We start from the raw sequence: 20,288 nt of genomic DNA on the forward strand, positions 1-20,288 counted from the left end.
TTTTGCTTTTACTTTGCTTCTCTCTAACCACTGATTTGTTCTAAGGAATTGCCATAGTTTACCTTTTGGTTGTCGTGAATGTACCTTGCCTATAAATCCTAATAATGCATTCTGTATAGGCATCGAATGTCTCAGCCACCATTCTAAATCGGCTCCATTTATCGGAATACTGATGTCATCTGGTTCCTGACCGCTAATTTCTAATATTCGAGATCTTCCTTTTCGAATCAATTCTCCAATTGCTTCTGGTCTCGTTTGAATACTGAATTTTGGTTGGACACTGAGAAAAATCCACTCTAATAATCGCAAATCATTTTCTGGTTTTGATCTGACAGTGGCACAAAAGGAAGAATCTGTAGCAAGATCTATGGGGAATTCCCCGTTTTTGTTTTGCCACTGGCAGATGATTGCACACGGATGTTCTAGATTGCTAATAAGGAGGGAAATTGGTCGATCAGAAAGTCTTCGGCTAGACCAATTTGTCTGTACTTTTTGTATAATATCAGAAAGACATTTGAGATGCACGGACTCTAAGCTTATTTTCTTAGCTGGATCACCTCCTTTTAGAAGTGAAGTAAGAGGTGCTATATCATTGTTAGTAATGCCTACGCAATTTCTAATCCATTGTATGTCCCCTAACAATTTTTGGACATCATTTAATGTTTGTAAATCAGTATGTAATTCAATTTTTTGTGGACGAATCTGTGCATCACAAATGGACCAACCAAGGTATTTCCAAGGTGCAGACTTTTGAACTTTCTCAGGAGCTATAACCAACCCCTTTTCTTTGAGTTTGGTCGTAATTTGGACTATGGAACTTTCTGTGAACTCAGCTTGTTGACAGAACAGAATATCATCCATATAATGATAAATAATTGTTTGTTTCCATGATGCACGAATAGGTTGAAGTGCCCATGCAACATACATTTGGCACAGTGTAGGAGAATTTTTCATACCTTGCGGTAGCACTACCCATTCATACCTTTTAGCTGGTTCCGCTTTGTTTACTGAAGGCAGTGTAAATGCAAAACGCTGTGTATCTTGCTCATGTAAAGGAATGGTAAAGAAACAATCCTTTAAATCTATAATTAGAATATGCCAATTTTCTGGTAACATTACAGGTGATGGTAATCCAGGCTGTAAAGCACCCATGGCTTGCATTTGATCATTTACCTTTCGCAAGTCATGTAATAATCGCCACTTTCCACTCTTTTTTGGTATTACAAAAATTGGGGTATTCCATGGACTAGTAGAAGGCTTGATATGGCCTGCAACTAATTGCTCTTCTACTAATTCACGTGCCTTTTGCAGTCGCTCTTCTGTTAATGGCCACTGGTCAACCCAAACTGGGCTATCTGTTAGCCAGGTCAATGGAGGGTTGGGCAACTGCTTTCCAGTGACCACTAAGGAAAAGGTGAAGTAGTTAACACGGCACCAAGTTGCCCCAAGACGTCACGGCCAATAAGCGCCTCAAGGCTGCTTGGCAATTCCATTACATACACCCTAAGGGTAACACATTGACCTTCAGGGAAACTAATCGAAATGGGATCAACACTTATATTTGGAGTAGTTTGACCACCTACTCCAGCTACAGTGGAAGAGATTGATTTTTGAAGTTTCCAATTTCGTGGCCATTTGAATTGACTAATGATGGAGACATCAGCTCCAGTATCAAGCATTGCATTTACCTCTACAACAACAGTAGAATCAGATTGAAATAGTTGCACACGTAACATGGGACGCTGAGTCATTGATGAGGTGAAGCAAACTGCAGGACCTGTCGATCCAAATCCTTTATCACGCCTTTCTGTTGAGGATGCTGGAGGGACTCCTGGAAGCATTGGTAGGCAGTTTTCCAGGGCTACTACCTGAGCTATTCTACTCCCAGAAGGAATAAAAATTGGCGGATGCAGAGTGTAGGCCAGAATTTGAACAGTTCCTGTGAAATCTGCATCAATTATACCTGGTATTACTATAAGACCTTTGATACTAGCAGAAGAACGGCCAATCAATAGGCCTCCAATGAGACTATCTTGTCTAAATAAAGGTCCTTTAGCATTAGTTGGTATTCTATGAATTGCAGTATTGGTCAATGTTATATCTACTGCTGTCTCCACATCAACTCCGAGGCTTCCTGCGGTGCTTGGCTTGTTGAGGTGAAAGAAGCCTGGTTCACAGTTGGTCGCTGATTGTGATACAGGTTCGGAGATGTTCTTTGTGTCCGGTAGCTGCTGAACGTATACCATAGCTTGTGGTTGTTTGTTTTGCTTGCTGCAAAATTTTCCAATCGTGTGGTTCCCATACCGCTGTCTGAGTGTTCATATTTTGAATTACCGGTAGGGCTAATTTTGCTGGAGACCAATCACCTTCTAGAATGGCATCTTTGATGACCCCTGACCATCTGCTACGTCGGGGCTGCGGCTGGTCAGTAGAATCTATAGGCACCTTTGATTGCATTGTTTGTGAACGGCAAGCTGGTTTTTGAAACTCAATTTGTTCCTTATTTTTCTCTACATTTGACACTCTTAAGTTAAGTTGTTCAAGCTTGTTGGTAATGACTTGCAGTAACTGCTCTACTGCTTGGGGTGAGCCCAATGATGTAGGAGGAGGCTCACAAAAAACTTCCGCGGGTGCTTGCGGAGGCAAAGTTTGAGGCGGCCCCGGCCCCGGCGGCTGCGCCGCGGCCGGTCCGGCGCTTTTCTCGGAGGGAGGTGGGGCGTCCGGCTCGGGGCAGGGCAGAGGCGGAGCGGTAGGAAGAGGGCGGCACTCAGGGCCTCCCACATCCGGACAGTCGACTAGTTGCACTTCCGCCTTCTTGGCGCATTGCCCCAGAGACTCGGAGGGGGAAACTTCCGGTTCTTTGTTTACGAGCCGCGCAGTTTCTAATCCGCGTTGCAGATCGGATTGTGAAAGTATTGGCTGAGCCGGGACCCCGCGACCACCCCGAACGGCAGGCAGACCCCACAGAGTAGCCCACAGGCCCCTCTTTTCTTTTGGACGACAAGTTTTATCAGTCCAGGTTTGTTCTGGGACAAGCGCCTCCGCGGCTCTTAGGGCGGCACGTTGTTCCGATTTCAAAACTTCTAATGATTCTAATACGGTTTTCCACAATTCTCTCACAGATTTAATTTCTTTCTCTTCTTCCCCTCTGATAGTTTTGTCCCACATAGTGTCCCCCACTGATCTCCATTCCGTTGGGGAAAACAAAAGTGGAACTTCCCCAAAGTGTCCCCACTTCTGAGCTAAAAAAATCAATGTGATTAGCTTTTCCTGTGACGATTCAATACCTCTCTTAGAGAGAATAGTCGTCAGCAGTGCCGCGGCTGTTTCAATATCCATTATCTTATCAGCGCGGTCTTAACGTAGGATGCGAGTGGCCAGCTCGACTGGTGCCCGTCTTTTGATACCGGACTAAGCACACTATCCCACACCCCGGCTTGGCTCCGTTTTTATGAACGCTGCTCACCGCAGTAATTTCGATCCGGAGCGATATGCTTTGCTAACGATCCATCGTTCTGCTACCATATGTAGATCCGAAGCGTTATGCTCTGCTAACGAACCATCCTCTGCTACCAAATGTGGCGGTAGCAAATTCGACGAATCCAGACGCCGGCATAAGCTCTTTGATCGAACGGGCGGGCCGGGCGAGAGTAAGGAGTCTAATTCAATGTGAATTTACCATCCGTACTCTTTAATGAACTCTTAAACAACACTGAATATCAATGTCCCCGAGACCACGTTTTTCCAAGCCTTATATACTCTATACCAAAAGGCCATGCGGCAAGCGCAGGCTACAATTGGTTACACTCACAGTCACTCATCCCCCCCCACTATGGTGATTGGCTGCAGGGCACTGTTCACAGACTGTTCATGCGCAGCGGCAACGCCCCTCCTGCAGCCTGGGTCGAGAGCAGACCAGCTTCTGTTTACTTTCCTTTTGTCTCTGGTGTCTCAGGGAAATCCTTCCGTGTAGCACAGCCGCATCAAGCCCTGGCTTGTTCACAGCACACAGCCAGAGACTCTCCACAAGTGACAACAAACCATGGCAGATGCTTCAACTCCTGCTCCCTCATGATCTCCCACTTTTATATGAAGACCCACATGAATGGCATGGAATAATTAGTTGGTCAGTTTTAGTCACCTGTTCAGTTCACTCCTCCTTGCCCATCTATCCTGGCTTTGTTAAAAAACAAGTTTCTCTTTTAGTGAATTTGCCTGTCAGCTAAAGCCTTCACATTAGCTGCATTTTCCTGGAGAACCAGATACATGTTTTGGTAAACCTGGCAATGGAATGCAAACTGATTGATAAGCACGGATGGACATCTCGCAAGAGGGGCAACGAGAAACCGGTGACCAAGAAACTGACCAACTGTGTATAACATTCCATTCACGTGAATACTTCATATAAAAGTGGGAGATCACGAGGATCTCGGCCCTTTTTCCTTTTCCTTTTCCCTTCTGCATATGGCCGACATTAGGAGAGGACCTTGCTGGTTGTCCCTGCGAACTGAGGCTCAGTGAGAGACTGAATCCAGCTCCAGGTTAGCCACAGAGTCTAATCCAGGACTTTGGGTGCTGGCTCTGCAGTTGCTGAGACTTTCAAGATTGGTTTTGTATATTTTGTATTATTTTCTCTAATTTTATTAGTAGCATTAGTAAAATATTGTTAATTTTTTCCAACTCTCTTCTCTCTGTCCTTCTTTCCATTCCGATTGTCTGTCCTTAGTGGGAAGGGGGGAGAGGGAGGGGCGAAAGGGGGAAGTGGGGTGGGGGGGGAGAGGAGGTTAACAATACGTCTGCCAGGGTTTGATTGTCACCCCACAATCTCAACCCTCGACACCATCTCACTTATGGGATGTGAATCCTTATCAGAGACCTCACATTCCATTGCTATGTCTACCAAAACATGTATCCACTTCAGAAAAGTGCAGTTATTAAGAAGGGCTTAGCTGAAAGAAAACATTCAATACAAGAGAAACTTGTCTTGTTTTTAACAAAACCAGGACAGTGAGTTAAACACACTAACTCTTTAGGCAATGCAGTCATTTCAACGTAGCAATCAGAGGGACAGGCTCCTTGGTCTGTTTTAGACTTAAGATAAAATGTCACATCGGTCCTGATGGCTAAATTCAGCATTGCTACAGAGACACCTGAATACAGTCTGTGTACCATTCACATATCACTTCTGAAGCAGAGTTAGGTGCTTGCAAATCTGCAGTACTTTCAGATTATCTCAGGCCATGAAGGGCCTGGAAACCGTATATCCCTGACTAAAGGTACTGGTATCCTTGGCACCTCCATCAACTGGCCAAGCGCTCTCTGGTGCCCTCTGTGCTGCTGCTTTGTTGGGTGCCCTAAGATGGTGCTGGGGAACAGCCTCAATTCCTGACCTACAAATCCCCATGGTGTGTGACCATGGGCACACCTCAGCATGCCCACCAAGCAGACATAAGTGCCAACGGAGATCATGAGCTGAACGAGGGCGACCCTACAGTGTTGTAGGCATCTGCAGAGAGTGGTGATACTGAGCAGGTTTCTTCTTTGCTCATCTGAATCTTGGCTTTACAGTTTGTGGGTCAGCATATTATCAGCCAGTGAGTCCTCTTAATGGGTGATAAGTTACATTTCAAACATAATTTCTACTACGTAAAAAAAAACCATATCATTTTGAGAAAGTTAAAGTACTTTATTTTTTTTTTCTGAAATGGAAAGAAGTGTTCCACAGTCGTTCATTTTCATGTAAATATTTTATTTTCATCATATTAAAAACAGCTCATTTCTATTTGTTTTGACTACTAATGCAAAAGTATAAATGGTAAAGTGAGAATGAAATGTCTTATATTTGACCTTATCAAGCTGAAATAATTCAATAATTGTATGAAAAATATGCTGTTGAATACGATATGCTATTCAAAAAACACATTTTCTATGAATCAGCAGTTCTCACAGAAAACATACTATTCATTGATTGTTGACTAGCTCTGGCTGTAAGCAGGCACTGAAATAAGTCTATACTGTTTCTTGTATGGCTCTACTTTTCCTATTTGACAGTTCTTGCTGATATTTTTTTATTTATTCAACATTGCAACTTAGCCATTGTTGCCCAAAAAGCACAAAGTGGATCCTTCCAAAAAGAAATGCTAAATTTTCCAACTTATTGTTACATACTTTATATTTCATTAATGATAAAATAATGGTAATATATTCAGTAAAACTCTTGACTCCAAACGTATGCTTGCCATATTTGTCTTAGCTTAGAGAAGGAAAATAATGATTCCATTTTCATTTTCTTGATGTCTGAAAGGAAGTCTTTCAGCTTATTTTTTTTGCAGCATGGTGAGAATGGCCCAGCTGTACCATAAACTGAACACTTAGCCTTGCATTCAGAAATCACCAGCTTTTATTCAAAAGTCAGTCAGTCTTGTATTCAGGAAGTAAAGATCATATGAGAATGATAGATGATTTGTAATGCAAGATGCATTTTTCCAGATCTTCTCCAGAGGTCAAATGGCTCATCATTTTACACTTTTCCAAAATTACATTCTCTTTTAAAAATCAGTAAATTATTAAAATTTCATATAACAAAAACATATTTTAATAAGTAGAATATAGAAAGTATGACCTCTGTCACTTGCTAAGTGTATCAACAGCTTGCATTGTCCCAGGGGTATATTTTAGGGAGATTTTAATATAAATCAGGTATTGAATGTGAAGATCTTTCCATTCTAACACGCTTTAATGAACTTCTTTCAATGCCGTGATACATAGTCAGCATCTTAAATCTGACTTATTGCTGCACTACATTTTAGAAGAAATGCCATTTGTGCACTGCAGTGTGGTTTGCCCTTTGTTAGGAAAACATTTTTTTGTATCTTAGCTTAGACAGAGTACCTTTAACAAAATCACATATACATATTATAATTATGGATAAAGCCTTCAGCTGCCTAAAAGTAATCTTCATAAAAATGAAGTAATAATCTTAGAAAATGGACATATTGCACAATTATAATTTAAAAAATAAAGACAGATGGTTTGAATAAGTGGCAAACTCATATTTTCATTGACTAGAAGCCTACATGTATTTGAGAAAATACTTTGAAATTAATTATTTGCCAAAAAAATATGTCAATGTTCTGGAGCTTTGCCACACTGCAGCATCTTGCTTCTTTGGATGAATGTGTGAGGGGTAGGCAGATATGGACTCCATAATGATCTGTCATAATTCAGAGCAGTGGGGCAGATTCAAAATTAAAACCAGCTCCAAATACCCTGGAGGAACTAGTTTTACACTGCAATATGTCAGTCATTTGGGAGTATCACTTTCTTCACTTCCAGCCTCATGTTCAGCCTCAGTACTCCTCGAAATCCAGCTTTTTTCTTCGGAAATGTTTGTTTCTCATTAACTTTTTGTGGAAGCCCATTGTGTACTTCATTTTGACCTGGTATAACAAATCTGAGTGTGAAGACTCAGTTTGTGGAGAGCCTACAGCATTTTGCAAGAGCTGAGAGGAGCTTAGTCAAAACCTTGTTCTGCTCCTGATACATCACATGAAATTGGGCAACATCTGTCACCTTGTATTTTTCTTCAAAATTATGTTAATAACATTTATGCATTTCCCAGGATTGTCAGAAAGATTTTAGTGTTATCTAGTGATGTTTTCTAAAATGCCTATCATACATTAAGGCATTAACTTGATAAAATAATCCTTTTCTTCTTCAGCAAGGGAAATAATCACCTGTTTCGACACTAATGGGGTTTAAGCACCCATACTATGCTGGACTGAGTATTTTAAAAATAATTTGTTATATTTTGCCTGAACTGCAAAATATAATAGGAGATGTATCATATACAATGTATGTTTTCCTTTAAAAAATAAATTTAACTCTAGAGTTTAATTTGATCTACACTAAGTTTAATTAGCTGAGTACCACAGAGGACTGCGAGATATGGCCTTACTTCGGATATATTGACTACTGTATCAGTTTGCAGTAAAGTAAACCCTATTGTTATCAAGTAATGACTACATAAATGCATAAATGCATAAATTACTACAATACAAAACATGTGCAAGTAGCAAAGACCTCACCTGTGCTGCTTGCAGAGCACTAAATACAGCACATCATATATAGTTTCCTGTAAATGGCTTTAACTTATAATTAAAAATAGATGCAAAAATAGATTAATACATTGAAAAAACATATTTTGTTCAGAAACATATGAAATGTGGATGGTTTAACAATATTCCTTCTATATAAATAATTTATTCTTTTACAATAATCCTATGAATGCTGCAGGCTACAGTGATTTCAAATCCACATGTCCCACTCTTACTATCCACCCACGCTAACAGGTATATGTAGATTGGTAGTGAAACATTCATCTTTTCTTCTACAGGCAAGATATATTGGGAAGTTTGTGAAAGGAGGGTTGGCAGGTCTGGGATGTTATCCTGGCCAGAAAGCAAAACAAAAAGTTAAAAACTTCTAGAGCTGTACAGCTAAATCTACAGAAATACTATGTGCACAGCCTGTTCCTAGAGCTATGTATTTGTACACCCTCATGTACAGAGGGGGTTAACTTCAACACAATTGCAGTATATATCTCAAAACAATAATCTTGTTGTAATGTTTCTGATGATAATATAGATTCTGAAATTACACATGCATAACTCATGAGGTGAATGAAAAAATATGGAGATGAAAAGAAAGTAGTCTACAGTCGGTGTTGTCAAACATAGTACAAAGCGAGGTAGCCTGGGATTTGTTTGTGAATGACCACCGTCTTTTTCCAAAATGACCAGTGCACATTGAAAAAAAGCGTAATTTCAGCTCCCTTAAGTACATGCATGCAAATCATTGCCTTCTCTTGTCTTGTTTTTCTTTTTGTTTTGTTTTGTTTTTTGTTTTTTGATTTATTTTGGTTTGCTGTGTTTTGTGTTTGTTTGGGTTTGGTTTTGGTATTTGTTTGGTTTCCTTTGTTTTGTTTTGTTGTGTTTGATTTTTGTTTTTTGTTTGTTTGTTTGTTTGTTTGCTTCAGTGTGACATTGTTACTTGTAGGCAGGCAAAGCCATGTGTGCTTTCTGACCTTATGCTTTAAGAGAGTTTGAGATATTTCATTGACCCTCCCCCCTTGACTTTGGGGCTAATATGTTTCATTATCTCAGTGCATAAAACTGATTATTAAGTTGTCTTTGATGAAGCAAACAGGCTTCCACTTGTCCTTTTGAATTACTTCAATACCATTAATTGTTTAAAACTGACAACGAGGTCATTCAATTACAGTATTCTCTATACAGTCTGTGGTTAATGTCACATTGAGGCTGTTATCCAGAGCAGAGTGGGTTAAATTATCAGTATGCTGTTGCCGCTATAATCCTAATGTAAATGAACATTTGGTGGTTTATTTTTTTTTTTCCTTAGCTGCCGGTTACTACATTATTAGCATATTTGATGTATTTCTCAGCTCAGTTAATAAGCAGTTCTGAAGGCAAAAGATTGATGTTTTAGAAGGGGGTTTATAGACCGTTCTCCCTCGTAACAATATCTGGAACGTGTCTGTGCACTATTATGACTAACTGACTCTGGTTTTAGGCCATATGCACCACTGACAAAGCCTAATCTGTGTTTCTGTCTGCTGGTTAGGTGTTTCATTGCTAGAGTATGGTCATACTATGAATTCCAAACATTTCTTCTTTTCTTTCTAGTTCCTACTGAAACTAAATTTTGCCTTCATATGAAAGTGTACTAAAGCATTCTGCATGCTTCAGGTGCATTAAAATTATCTGAATATCATTCCTTGTATCAAACATGTTCAAAGCGCTGAAGCACATATGAGTAGGTTTTGTGAAAAGAACTCTAATAAAACATTAAGGATACAATAGATTAAAATACAGGAAATACAAACTGCTGTGTTCCTACTAGGTCCCATGCTTAGAGTAACATGGAGATGCAGATCAGTGTAAAAATATTCTTATAGAACTTCTGACAGAAAAGCAATTCATCTGATGCTGATGGAGGTCCAGGGAACAGGTGCTGCAGTTAGCTGATCAGATGGGAGATTGGTTATGCTTTTTCTTCCTCAACAACTGTGCTTTTGTACCTGGGCACAGGGAGGAGTGTTTGAGGTTTTGTTAGGGGAGGTGGCAGCTGGCACCTGGTGCAGGCACAGCCATAGGAGGAGCTCTTCTGGTGCACGGGCCAGGTTTTCCAGGAGGCTGTGGCACTCAGATCGTCTCCATCCTTGCCTCTCCCTTGTGTTGGGTAGAAACTCACTCGAGGAACTCAGTTCAGAAAAATGAATTAATTTTATCTCACCAACTGCCACTCTTCTGCTTATTATACTATTGATTTTAGTGCTGCCACAATGCTTTGGGATCCTGAATGACTTCCAAATCTATATTTGAAAACTGTCTCCTTGGTTGAGTAGTGTCCCAGGTAATGTGATCGATATAGTTATCATTAAAGCTCTCTAAATGATGGTAGCGCCTTTTGGTAATGACTTGTGAGGTTTCAAATTCTGCTTCAGGAAATAAGACTCTTCAGAGAGTTTTTGTAAAAATAGGTTTTTGTTGAGGCAGTTTGTCTTCAGAATTTTCAAAAGCATTCCACTCTCTCCTGCCTTTTACCCTCACCTGTCTGCTATTTCAGAAGTAACCAGGAAAATAGTTATTCTCAAAGAAACCTTCCAGGTGAAGAAAATTATCAAAACTGTTATGTCTGTGAAAAATATTTCGTCTTTGGTGGAGCAGGGTATTTGACAAAACATATTTTGTCTAAACTCTTTCAACCAGCTTTCCACAGATAAGCAATGTATATCCTGAGTTTTCTTCATCAAGCTAGGATGCGACATGCATTTTGCCAAGCCTCTTGGCAGCTAATATTTTTGTAAAATTGGCTGGTACATCTGTCAGGTTTCCCACCCAGAACCTTTCAAGCAGAACCTTTTGTAAAAGACAAAAAGCTGTATCTACCTTAAAACATAAAGGATCCTCAGGGCACTGGAAACTAATGTGCTGCTTTAATGCAAACATCCCTTGTGAGGGCTGTCGGTCCTTGTGTGCTCTGAACAGCAGGAGGAAGAATACATGAATATAAATGAGCTGCACAGCAGTATTCAGAAAATGGAGCTATAAGAGTTAATGAGATGGTGTCCTGCTGCTGGACACTTGCATGTTAAAAATCCTGATGGTTTTATCCAGCAGCAAGTTTGAAAAACCTGTGCAAAGCTAGTGATTGTGAAGCACCGATAGCTACAGAATGATGCTTTTTTCCATACGGCCTTGCTACAGGCAAAGAGCCTTTGATATATTTAAATTTAACAAGGGAGAAAACAGAGAGATTACTAGAAATCACTGAGCGTGGAGGAAGTAGGTAATTATTAATAGCATTACACACCGAACTGCACATGGATGGTGTTTATAGGCAACTCTGTGTGTCCAGCTGCGTACAGCAAATGGAAGATGACCCTGCAACTAAAAGCCACTGTAAATATCACTTAGTTGTGTGCCTTTAAGACTCACTCTGTAACAGCTGAATTCAAAGGGAAGGTTCCTATTTATGTCACTGTTGGCCACGAAAGTGCTGCCCCGCTCCAAAGAGACAATTCAGCGCATCTCTTCTTGCAACCAATGGTGCTTTTCCATAAACAGCTACCAGCCTGAAAACGCCCCCTTTGAGCTACTGCTCAGTATCTGTCCAGCACAGATCAGCCTGACCTACTGCTCCTGTGCTGTCCTGTTGATTTACAGAATTAACAGGATGCATTACAAGGCCGTAATACATCTGCTGTGCAGTGAGCTCTCTGCACCAGTCTTCTCATAGCGCTTGCGTGAGATGCAGAGCTGCTTGGCACAGGTGCTGAGGTGATGGATTTGCTCTGCAGGGAGCCGTGTGCATCCCTACTCTTTCCAGGGTCTTCCAAACCTAAAAGACCACCTTGCTCAGGTAGTCCTCCTGCTCAGGAACACAAGTTCTGAGAGTCATGTATCTGAATGGGCAACAGAGGCTGACCCTGAAGAGTTTAAGAAGAGCTTTATTGCCATGTAGGATGTCCACATGCATTGCACAAGGTTTGATGGGGAGAAAGTTGCCTGAAGTAATTTCACACCCTTGTTTATCTACAAGAACAATCTGGTCTATTAAATATTACTTTAGAAGGTTGGGGTCCATACCCAGCTTAGCTAAGCATGAGGCTTGTCTATACATGTTCGGTGATTATCACCCAGATGGTGCATTTTTCACTCTTGGTATTTGAGAATTAATAAACTTGCTGAGTGACAATTCCAACCTCACCTCTAATGAAATTAGCTTCCCTGGCAGGAAGTGATGAGCGCAGTTTTGACGGGAGCTACCAGGTGTCACTGACATGTTTCTTGCAACTTCTTTTTCTAAGGACTTGTTGACATGAGGTAGTCTAGAATAGTTATTAAAAAAAAAAAAAAGCCTTCAGGTATACTTTTATTTTCTGACAAGAATATGTCTATGCAGATATTGAAGGTCACCTGCAGGCCAGGGTTTGACAGCCATCTCTCCTGAGAGCACCTAAACTCAACATGCTGTAACTCTTCAGCCACAGGTCCCCTTCCTAGCTGAATAACAGGCTCTATGAAGGAACCTGTAATATCATACTGTCACATATTCATGGAGCTCCTCTGCATATTGCAGACCTTAAACAGATACCCAGCTGCTACAACCTTGCTGTTCTCTATTCCTGTCTCTCCGTGTTTTGCTTCTTGTTTCTTTTGCCAGAGACAGCCTGGTTCTTAAATAGGACTCAGAGATCAAGCCCTGAGATGGGAAGCTGCTGTGCAGCTGCTAAGATATGGTGCATTTCTTGGTGAAGAACAACAGTGTAAATTAGTGTTGAATAGCTATTGCACCTTAAATTCGTATGTTGGCTTATTTCATAATGGTTTCCCAATGGAGATAAATCCTAAGCGTATGAGCATTGTTCAGTCCTGGAAGAAATGATACATTGCAACTAGTTTTGTGATTTGAGTATTTTTCTTAGGTGTGATCTTTAATCTTCTTAAGCAGAATAAATTCTCAGGGCAGAGGTGTTTCCTGTAAACTTGTTATAACATTTTGGCTGAAACGCCTGAAAGAGATAACTATCTAAAATGCTGATTTTTACTACTTCTATTCAAAACCTTATATCTCTCCTCAATAAATCACCTGCCTCTGTGTAGTTGTGAATGATGTACTATATGCAAATCTTTACCTTGTTTGTTGGAGAGATTTGAGTGATGGTGAGTACAGCTTTGTTAGTGGACTAAAGCAAATATCAAAAGTTATCAATATTGAATGATTCTTTCTAGCTGAAACAACAGGTTTTCTATTTTTAATCTGAAATTGAAAAAAAAAAGTTTAAAGGAAAATGTCTTGGACTTTAAAGAGCCTGTTGCATAGCAATTTCTTCAGAGAAGGAAGCCTTTTGAGAGAAAGGGAGAGGAGAGGAGAGGAGAGGAGAGGAGAGGAGAGGAGAGGAGAGGAGAGGAGAGGAGAGGAGAGGAGAGGAGAGGAGAGGAGAGGAGAGGAGAGGAGAGGAGAGGAGAGGAGAGGAGAGGAGAGGAGAGGAGAGGAGAGGAGAGGAGAGGAGAGGAGAGGAGAGGAGAGGAGAGGAGAGGAGAGGAGAGGAGAGGAGGACATCAGTTCTTCCATAAAGTAGGGCTCTACTACTCTCTGAATCCTACTCTGACATCCACAGGATTTCATGTGTTCACAGGCAGATCAAGTATGGGAGCTAAACACTTTGGGTTCCCAAAGTCCATAGAGAGATATAAGCAACATTTGGGAATGATACACCTGACTGCAGACAGCTAATGCAGGATGAGTCACTCCCTAAGAGTACCTCTTCCCTTCCACAGATTGAAAAGTGATTGCAGACACAAGTTTCTCTATGGAAAAATGTTTGCATTTGGTCAAATCAAATGTACCCACATGTCTAAAAACTGGTATATACCCAGGCTCCAAAACACTGATTTTTGGGGGGGGGCATGAAATATAAATAAATAAATAAGACAAACCCAATCTGTTTCCAGATCAGTGGCAAGTCTCTATTTAATCAAACTAAATCCCTATACATTTAAGACCACCAAAAGATGAGGTTGCACATCCAGAAATTCATTATATGGAGAAAAACTCCCAACTTATACAGACATGTTTAAAAAACGTGGAGAGGGTCCAGAGAAGTGCCACAAAGATGATCTGAAAAGACGCAATATGAGGATACACTGGGAGAACTGTGTTTGTTCAGCCTTGAGAAAAGAGGGCTCATAAGGAGACCTTATCACCATGTTCCAGTGTTTAAAAGGTGGCTACAAAGAAGATGGAGACTCCCTTTTTACAAGGAGTCACATGGGAAAAATGAGGGGTAATAGGTACGAGTTACTCCTGGGGAGAGTCTAATTGGACACAAGCGGGAAATTTTTGGCAACGAGAATAATCAGGCATTGGAATAATCTCCTCAGGGAAGTGGTGGATTCACCAACATTGAACAGTTCTAAGATTCAGCTGGACAGGGTGCTGGGCCATCTTGTCTGGATTATGATTTTGCCAAGAAGAGTTAAACCAGATGATTCTTGTGGTCTCTTCCAATCTGGTATTCTATGATTCTATAAAATGTAGTTACTTTTGATTTAATACAGTTTTTCAACAGAGATTTCAAAGAACAGAGCTATTCAGCTAAGATCAAAAATAAGCATACTTCATTCCTCTGAACCTACATTATTCTAGTGAAATCCAGTTAATGTCAATTAGTATTTGAGATTCACCATTGAAAGCCTCTCACCCAGCTTTTAACATAAAAAAGCAACCTGAAGAGTGCATCGAAAATGCAAGGATAGAAAGAGGTCAATGAGAAGCAGTTCTTCTAAATGCCATGGCCCCTTTTTTTCTCAGTATGCTCCCTGTCAGCATGCAGTTAAGGATTGGGAAATGGAACCAAGGGAAACAAAATTTAGCTTTTTTAAGAGAAAAAAAAAATAATTGAAAACTCTTCAAACGTAAAAATAATATAGTGAATTTGGTGGTTAAAAGTGGATTAAATTTACTGAGAGAAATGTACATGACGAGGACAGAGGCTTAGCTTTTATGTCAAGCCAAAATAGTTAAAGATGAGACCATTCCAAATTCTGTCAAGTAAGAACTGTAATGACGACATCAATTGAAAAAAAAAAAAAAAAGTAAATAAAGGTAATATTTAAAAACAGGAAATTCCAAGGATGGAAACTTATTAAAAGGAACAGTCTTCAAAGGGAAGACATACAGAACACGTTATTTGGAACTGGAATTAAATTATGAACTTTTAAAATATTATCTAAATTTATCTTTTGTGAATAACAGTACTGCAATGTAGGATCGTGAATTCACACAATTTTTTTTATTAGTCATTGATATTCAGACCTCTGCACAAGAAACCTTCTGCTTTATGAATCTCAGACATTTCAGGTATGAAGACTAGTCCAAAAAATCTTACTGAAATTATAGTATATGTAGTTTTCTCTTCAGTCATCTTGCTCAGGGGACAAAATAAATTTGTCCTTTATGTTAGATAAGCATCTATATGACAAACACAAAGTAGCAAGGGAAAATTCATGAAAAAGTGATGGTTTGAAGATAATTAATCTAAACTATTTAAAAAGCAACCATCCGTGCTGAGGAGCTGTGAGAGCCTAGAGTACCTGTCCTATGAAAAGACACTGAGAGAGCTGGGTCTGTTCAGCCTGGAGAAGAGAAGGCTGAGAGGGGATCTCATCAATGCTTATAAATATCTGAAGGGTGGGTGTCAAGAGGAAGGGACCAGATTCCCTTCAGTGGTGTCCAGTAGTAGGATGAGGGGCAACGGGCACAGACTGAAGCACAGGAGGTTCTGTCTGAATATGAGGAGAAACTTATTTACTTTGAGGGTGCCAGAGCACTGGAACAGGCTGCCCAGAGAGGTTGTGGAGTCTCCTCTGGAGACATTCAAAACAGGACAGGGAACTGCTGGAGAGAGTCCACTGCAGGGCAACAAAGATGATCAAGGGAGTGGAGCATCTCCCTTATGATGAAAGGCTGAGGAAGTTGGGGCTCTTTAGCTTGGAGGAGACTGAGACGTGACCTTATTAATGTTTACAAATATATAAAGAGTGAGTGTCATGAGGATGGAACCAGGCTCTTCTCAGTGACAACCAACAGTAGGACAAGGGATAATGGGTTCAAATTGGAACACAAGAGGTTCCACTTAAATTTGAGAAGAAAGTTCTTCTCAGTGGGGGTAACAGAACACTGGAACAGGCTCCCCAGGGGGATTGTGGAGTCTCCTACTCTGGAGACATTCAAGACCTGCCTGGACACCTTCCTGTGTAGCCTCATCTGGGTGTTCCTGCTCCGGCAGGGGGATTGGACTAGATGATCTCCAGAGGTCCCTTCCAACCCCAACCATTCTGTGATTCTGTGATTCTGTGATTCTGTGCTTCTGTGAGAGCAGTTCACAAAGGCGATCTTTTCCAAACTGCTGGAGGAAAAAGGAGCAGCTTAGCAGGTGGCGTTGACTTAGTTCTGACTGGCGCTAGCGTGGTCTGAAACAAGAGTTTACTGCAGGCTAGCACAACCGGACCTGGTAAGTTCGTACCCATTAGAGCTTTCCTTAGCAGAGCAGATCCAGAATCTCTGCCCTTGCTAGAAGCAAAAAGATATAGGGGAGTGAGCAAGATGAGAATATGTGCAGGGTCCCACTGAGATGCATTGACTGGATATCAAAAGGAGAAGAGGCTAAAAGGAGTCCTCAGGGCATGGTCCCCTCTCTGGAGTTTTTAGAGGCTGTACTGGGCTCATGCTGCCCTTTTCTCATTGCTGGGTATCAGCTCTGCTCCAATAATTATGTATTAACTTTTTATCAAAAGGATTTAAAATTCAACACTGAAACATGTAAATGTGATATTAAAAGAGGAGAAGGACCCTTATCTTGGAGCCTTGCTATCCTTGTTATCTAAGGTAGGGGTTTTTTAGCTTCTTTGCTAAGAAAAAACACCTTAGCCAGGTGAACTTCATTGCCCGTGCCCTCTGAAAACAAGTCAATCTTTTAACATTAAATATGCAGGGTAATTACAGAAAAGTAGCACTGAGATAAATAACATTTATTTAATTTCCGTAGTTCTTGATGAAGTTTAAAAGCAGAGCATACGAAGAAAGAAAAATGTGGGCCAGCATCCTACAACCAGTTGGATGTTCACAGAGCAGAATCAGTGCTCTGGAAATGAGTCATGCTCTGAAAATGGGTCATGCTGTTTACAGAAGACACGGCAGCACTCATCTCAGCCACTTTTGGACATACAAAAACTTTCAAAAGTCGGTCTAATAACCCTCCACTCCCTGTACTTTCCGATACAAAAAAAAAAGAAAAAAAAACAAAAAAACAACACAAACATTTTGCCCACATCTTACCCACATTTCTTAGGGAAAAATTTATTGTGTCTTGCTATGCCTATGTCTCTTCCTTGACTTTGAGGAGACAATATGGTGATTTGCCTCACTCTTCCCATCCCCCCAATAAAGACAATTCAGCTCATTTTCTTTCAGGAACCAAAATCAGGTAAAATGAATCCCAGCCCTGGGAACTCGTGATTTAAAAATGCTATTTATGCCAGTCTATGCCAGAAAGTATGGCATAGTCAGAGGCAAATGTATTCCAGCTCTATATGAAATCTTTTGATTATTTTGATGAAAAAAATTCTTTTCATGAAAAAAATTATTTTGATGAAAAATATTTTGGCAATACAGATTGTGTTTATAAAACTAGCAAGAAGTCAATGCTCTCTGCCTTTGTACATTATAGTACAAGTACAAGTTATCGTCTTTGATCAAAACATTTTTTTTTGCCCAAAAATGGACACACAAAGACCTTTTCACGGTACCCTGAGTTAAAACACTTTTTTTTTTTTTTTTCAAAACATGGACCTGAGAAGCAATCCTTACTTTTTCCAAGATATGATGTGTTATAGTAGTTCTTCTCAGAGTGATGTAATTAAGTCACAAGGAACAGGAAGATTTACATAAGGGAAAATACGGAAGACATCCCCTGGTCCTTTCAGACCTAGTGATCACTGCTGTCACTCATTGTGTGGTTACTTGCATTAGAAGAGAGCATCATGTTCATAATACACCTTCAGTTAAAACAAATGTAGGTACAAAATAAGAGATGTGCTAGACTAGAAAAAAAACTCAATCCTTTTTTCAGCAGTAGCATTCCCCTTCTGGTGTAACATATTATACGGACAACACATGGACGATAGGTGCAGAACATGTGCTCCTTCTGCATCTTCCATCAGCCTAACAGCACTGTCACAGCAGAAAAAAATTTCAAGAATTCCTGGGAACAAGGTTAGGAAAAAGTGACAGAAAACTACTTTTTCTGCTGCTAGAAAATTTTCTCAGTGTACCTGATAATCCAGTCCAAAATATGCACAAACATTATGCTACCCATCTTTTCAAACGTCATGAACACCAAGATGAAACATACTTTCTGTTTCAGCAGAAGGCAACAGGCATCCTTTTTAAACACAGGGCATGAGAATAAGAAGACGTTTGATTTACTAAAACAGAAACTCGTGGAGCGGAGTTTTTTTATTTCATTATTGTTACCTACAAAGATAGACCTATAAAATGTTATACATGTATATGGATTTCTGTTAAATCATTGAAAACAGTTGCTCATGAAACTTTATACCCAGAATTAATTCAGATTTACTTGGATATGAACCCTGCCACCTGGATGTGAAACACGCTTTAGAGCAGTCATCAAAGGGCACTAATAAGGACTAGTAATGTATTTAAATGAAAGCAAGCAGGTTGCTGGACTGCCTGGAGATGCAAGCATTATGATTTGTCTTGTTTTGTCATACTCATTAACAATAAGAAGGAGAATGATTAAATGGACCTCAATGGGGTTCTCATATTTCAGAAGGATTGATAGAACAGGGCCAGCAGTGAGAAATGTATATAACCTGCGTAATGAAGGATTACCCTGGCATCACTGAGATATGAGCTCCACTCCCCTTTCTGGCTGTGAGAGTCTGAGTCCATCAGAAATTACTGGGATATTGGTTCCCCTGTCCCTGCACCTGAGGGCTTCACTCCTAGGACTGAGTATAAGGAGCCTGAAAAGGATTTGGTTTTTTTGTATAAGGAGACAGAAAAGGGTATTTGTTTGGTTTCTTTTTCAGAAAGATAATTTTCATCAGAAACTATTTTAATTAATAAAACCAACAATTATTATTAAAGAAAATAAAATAATGGATAATTACATTATTTAATCATTTTCACTATCTAAGTAGAATTAACATACATTTAAATACTACAGGCTTTTAGTAAATATTTTCAGGAAGGTTCTGCAGATCCAGAGGGGATATCGGGGTAAGCCTAGCAGTGAGAATAAAACCCAGATAGATACCTTCATTATTTAGACAATGGTGGCAACATTTGGGAATTCTTAGTTGAATTTTGACTCTTTTACTGAATTAGTTTATGTTTTTGGTAGTTACTTGTCAGCTGATATTTTGTTTCCTTAAGCCTTCAGATATGTATAATGTATGAATAAGTTGTCACTATTTATATCCACTTTGCATACATGTAAATACCTAGCTCTGGTAAAATGTATTTTAAAATGAAGGTTTAGGTTTTGTTTTCTGTACTTGCAAAGTGGAACCATTAATTTTACTATAAAAGAAGGCATGATTGTTCACTAAATAATACCTACAAATCTCCTGATGATTCTTAAATAGTTTCTAATGGGAAAGATGCATTGTTTATATCCTCTCCACAAATCCAAAGTAGCAGAACAATTTAATTTAAATATTTCAAGTACGTCAACATGAGATTAAATGTCTGAGTGAGTGAAGACCACCACACATAATTTAGAATTATTTTTATAGTGGAAAGCTGTTCTTTCTATTCAGAAGAAAAGTGTTTACTGACAAATTAAAATAGTATTGCTCTCATAAAACTGCAAACTTTCACTTTTGACATCTCCCATAAATTCGAGTTTGATACTGATGCCAAGAAAAGTAGTATTTGTCTTGATCAAATGGAAATTATCAAAATACCATGTCCCATTCTGAATCTTCATCAAAATCTCATAAAAACGTCATTCAAACTCATGAAATTGAGGCTGGCAATTTTGTACTATTCAGGAACCCTAGTACAGCAAAGTAAATGCTCAGGTAGCCAACTTAAAACATTTCCAGATATTTAAGTACATAAATACTTTAACAGAAATAAAACCAGGAGTCGGTGCCTCTTGCCATGTGGAA

General features: G+C 39.8%; 1 long non-coding RNA gene across 1 annotated transcript in view; it reads left to right on the top strand.

Moving 5' to 3' along the window:
• Window positions 1-4,553: 4,553 nt before the first annotated feature.
• Window positions 4,554-20,288, top strand: part of LOC139827765 (uncharacterized) — a 73,075-nt gene continuing 57,340 nt past the window's right edge. The window contains exon 1 of the long non-coding RNA XR_011738694.1: window positions 4,554-4,613. This is a non-coding gene — a long non-coding RNA (uncharacterized lncRNA). The remainder of the gene's footprint in view (window positions 4,614-20,288) is intronic.

This window comes from Patagioenas fasciata, chromosome 3 (genome assembly GCF_037038585.1).
Source record: "Patagioenas fasciata isolate bPatFas1 chromosome 3, bPatFas1.hap1, whole genome shotgun sequence".
NCBI lineage: Eukaryota > Metazoa > Chordata > Aves > Columbiformes > Columbidae > Patagioenas > Patagioenas fasciata.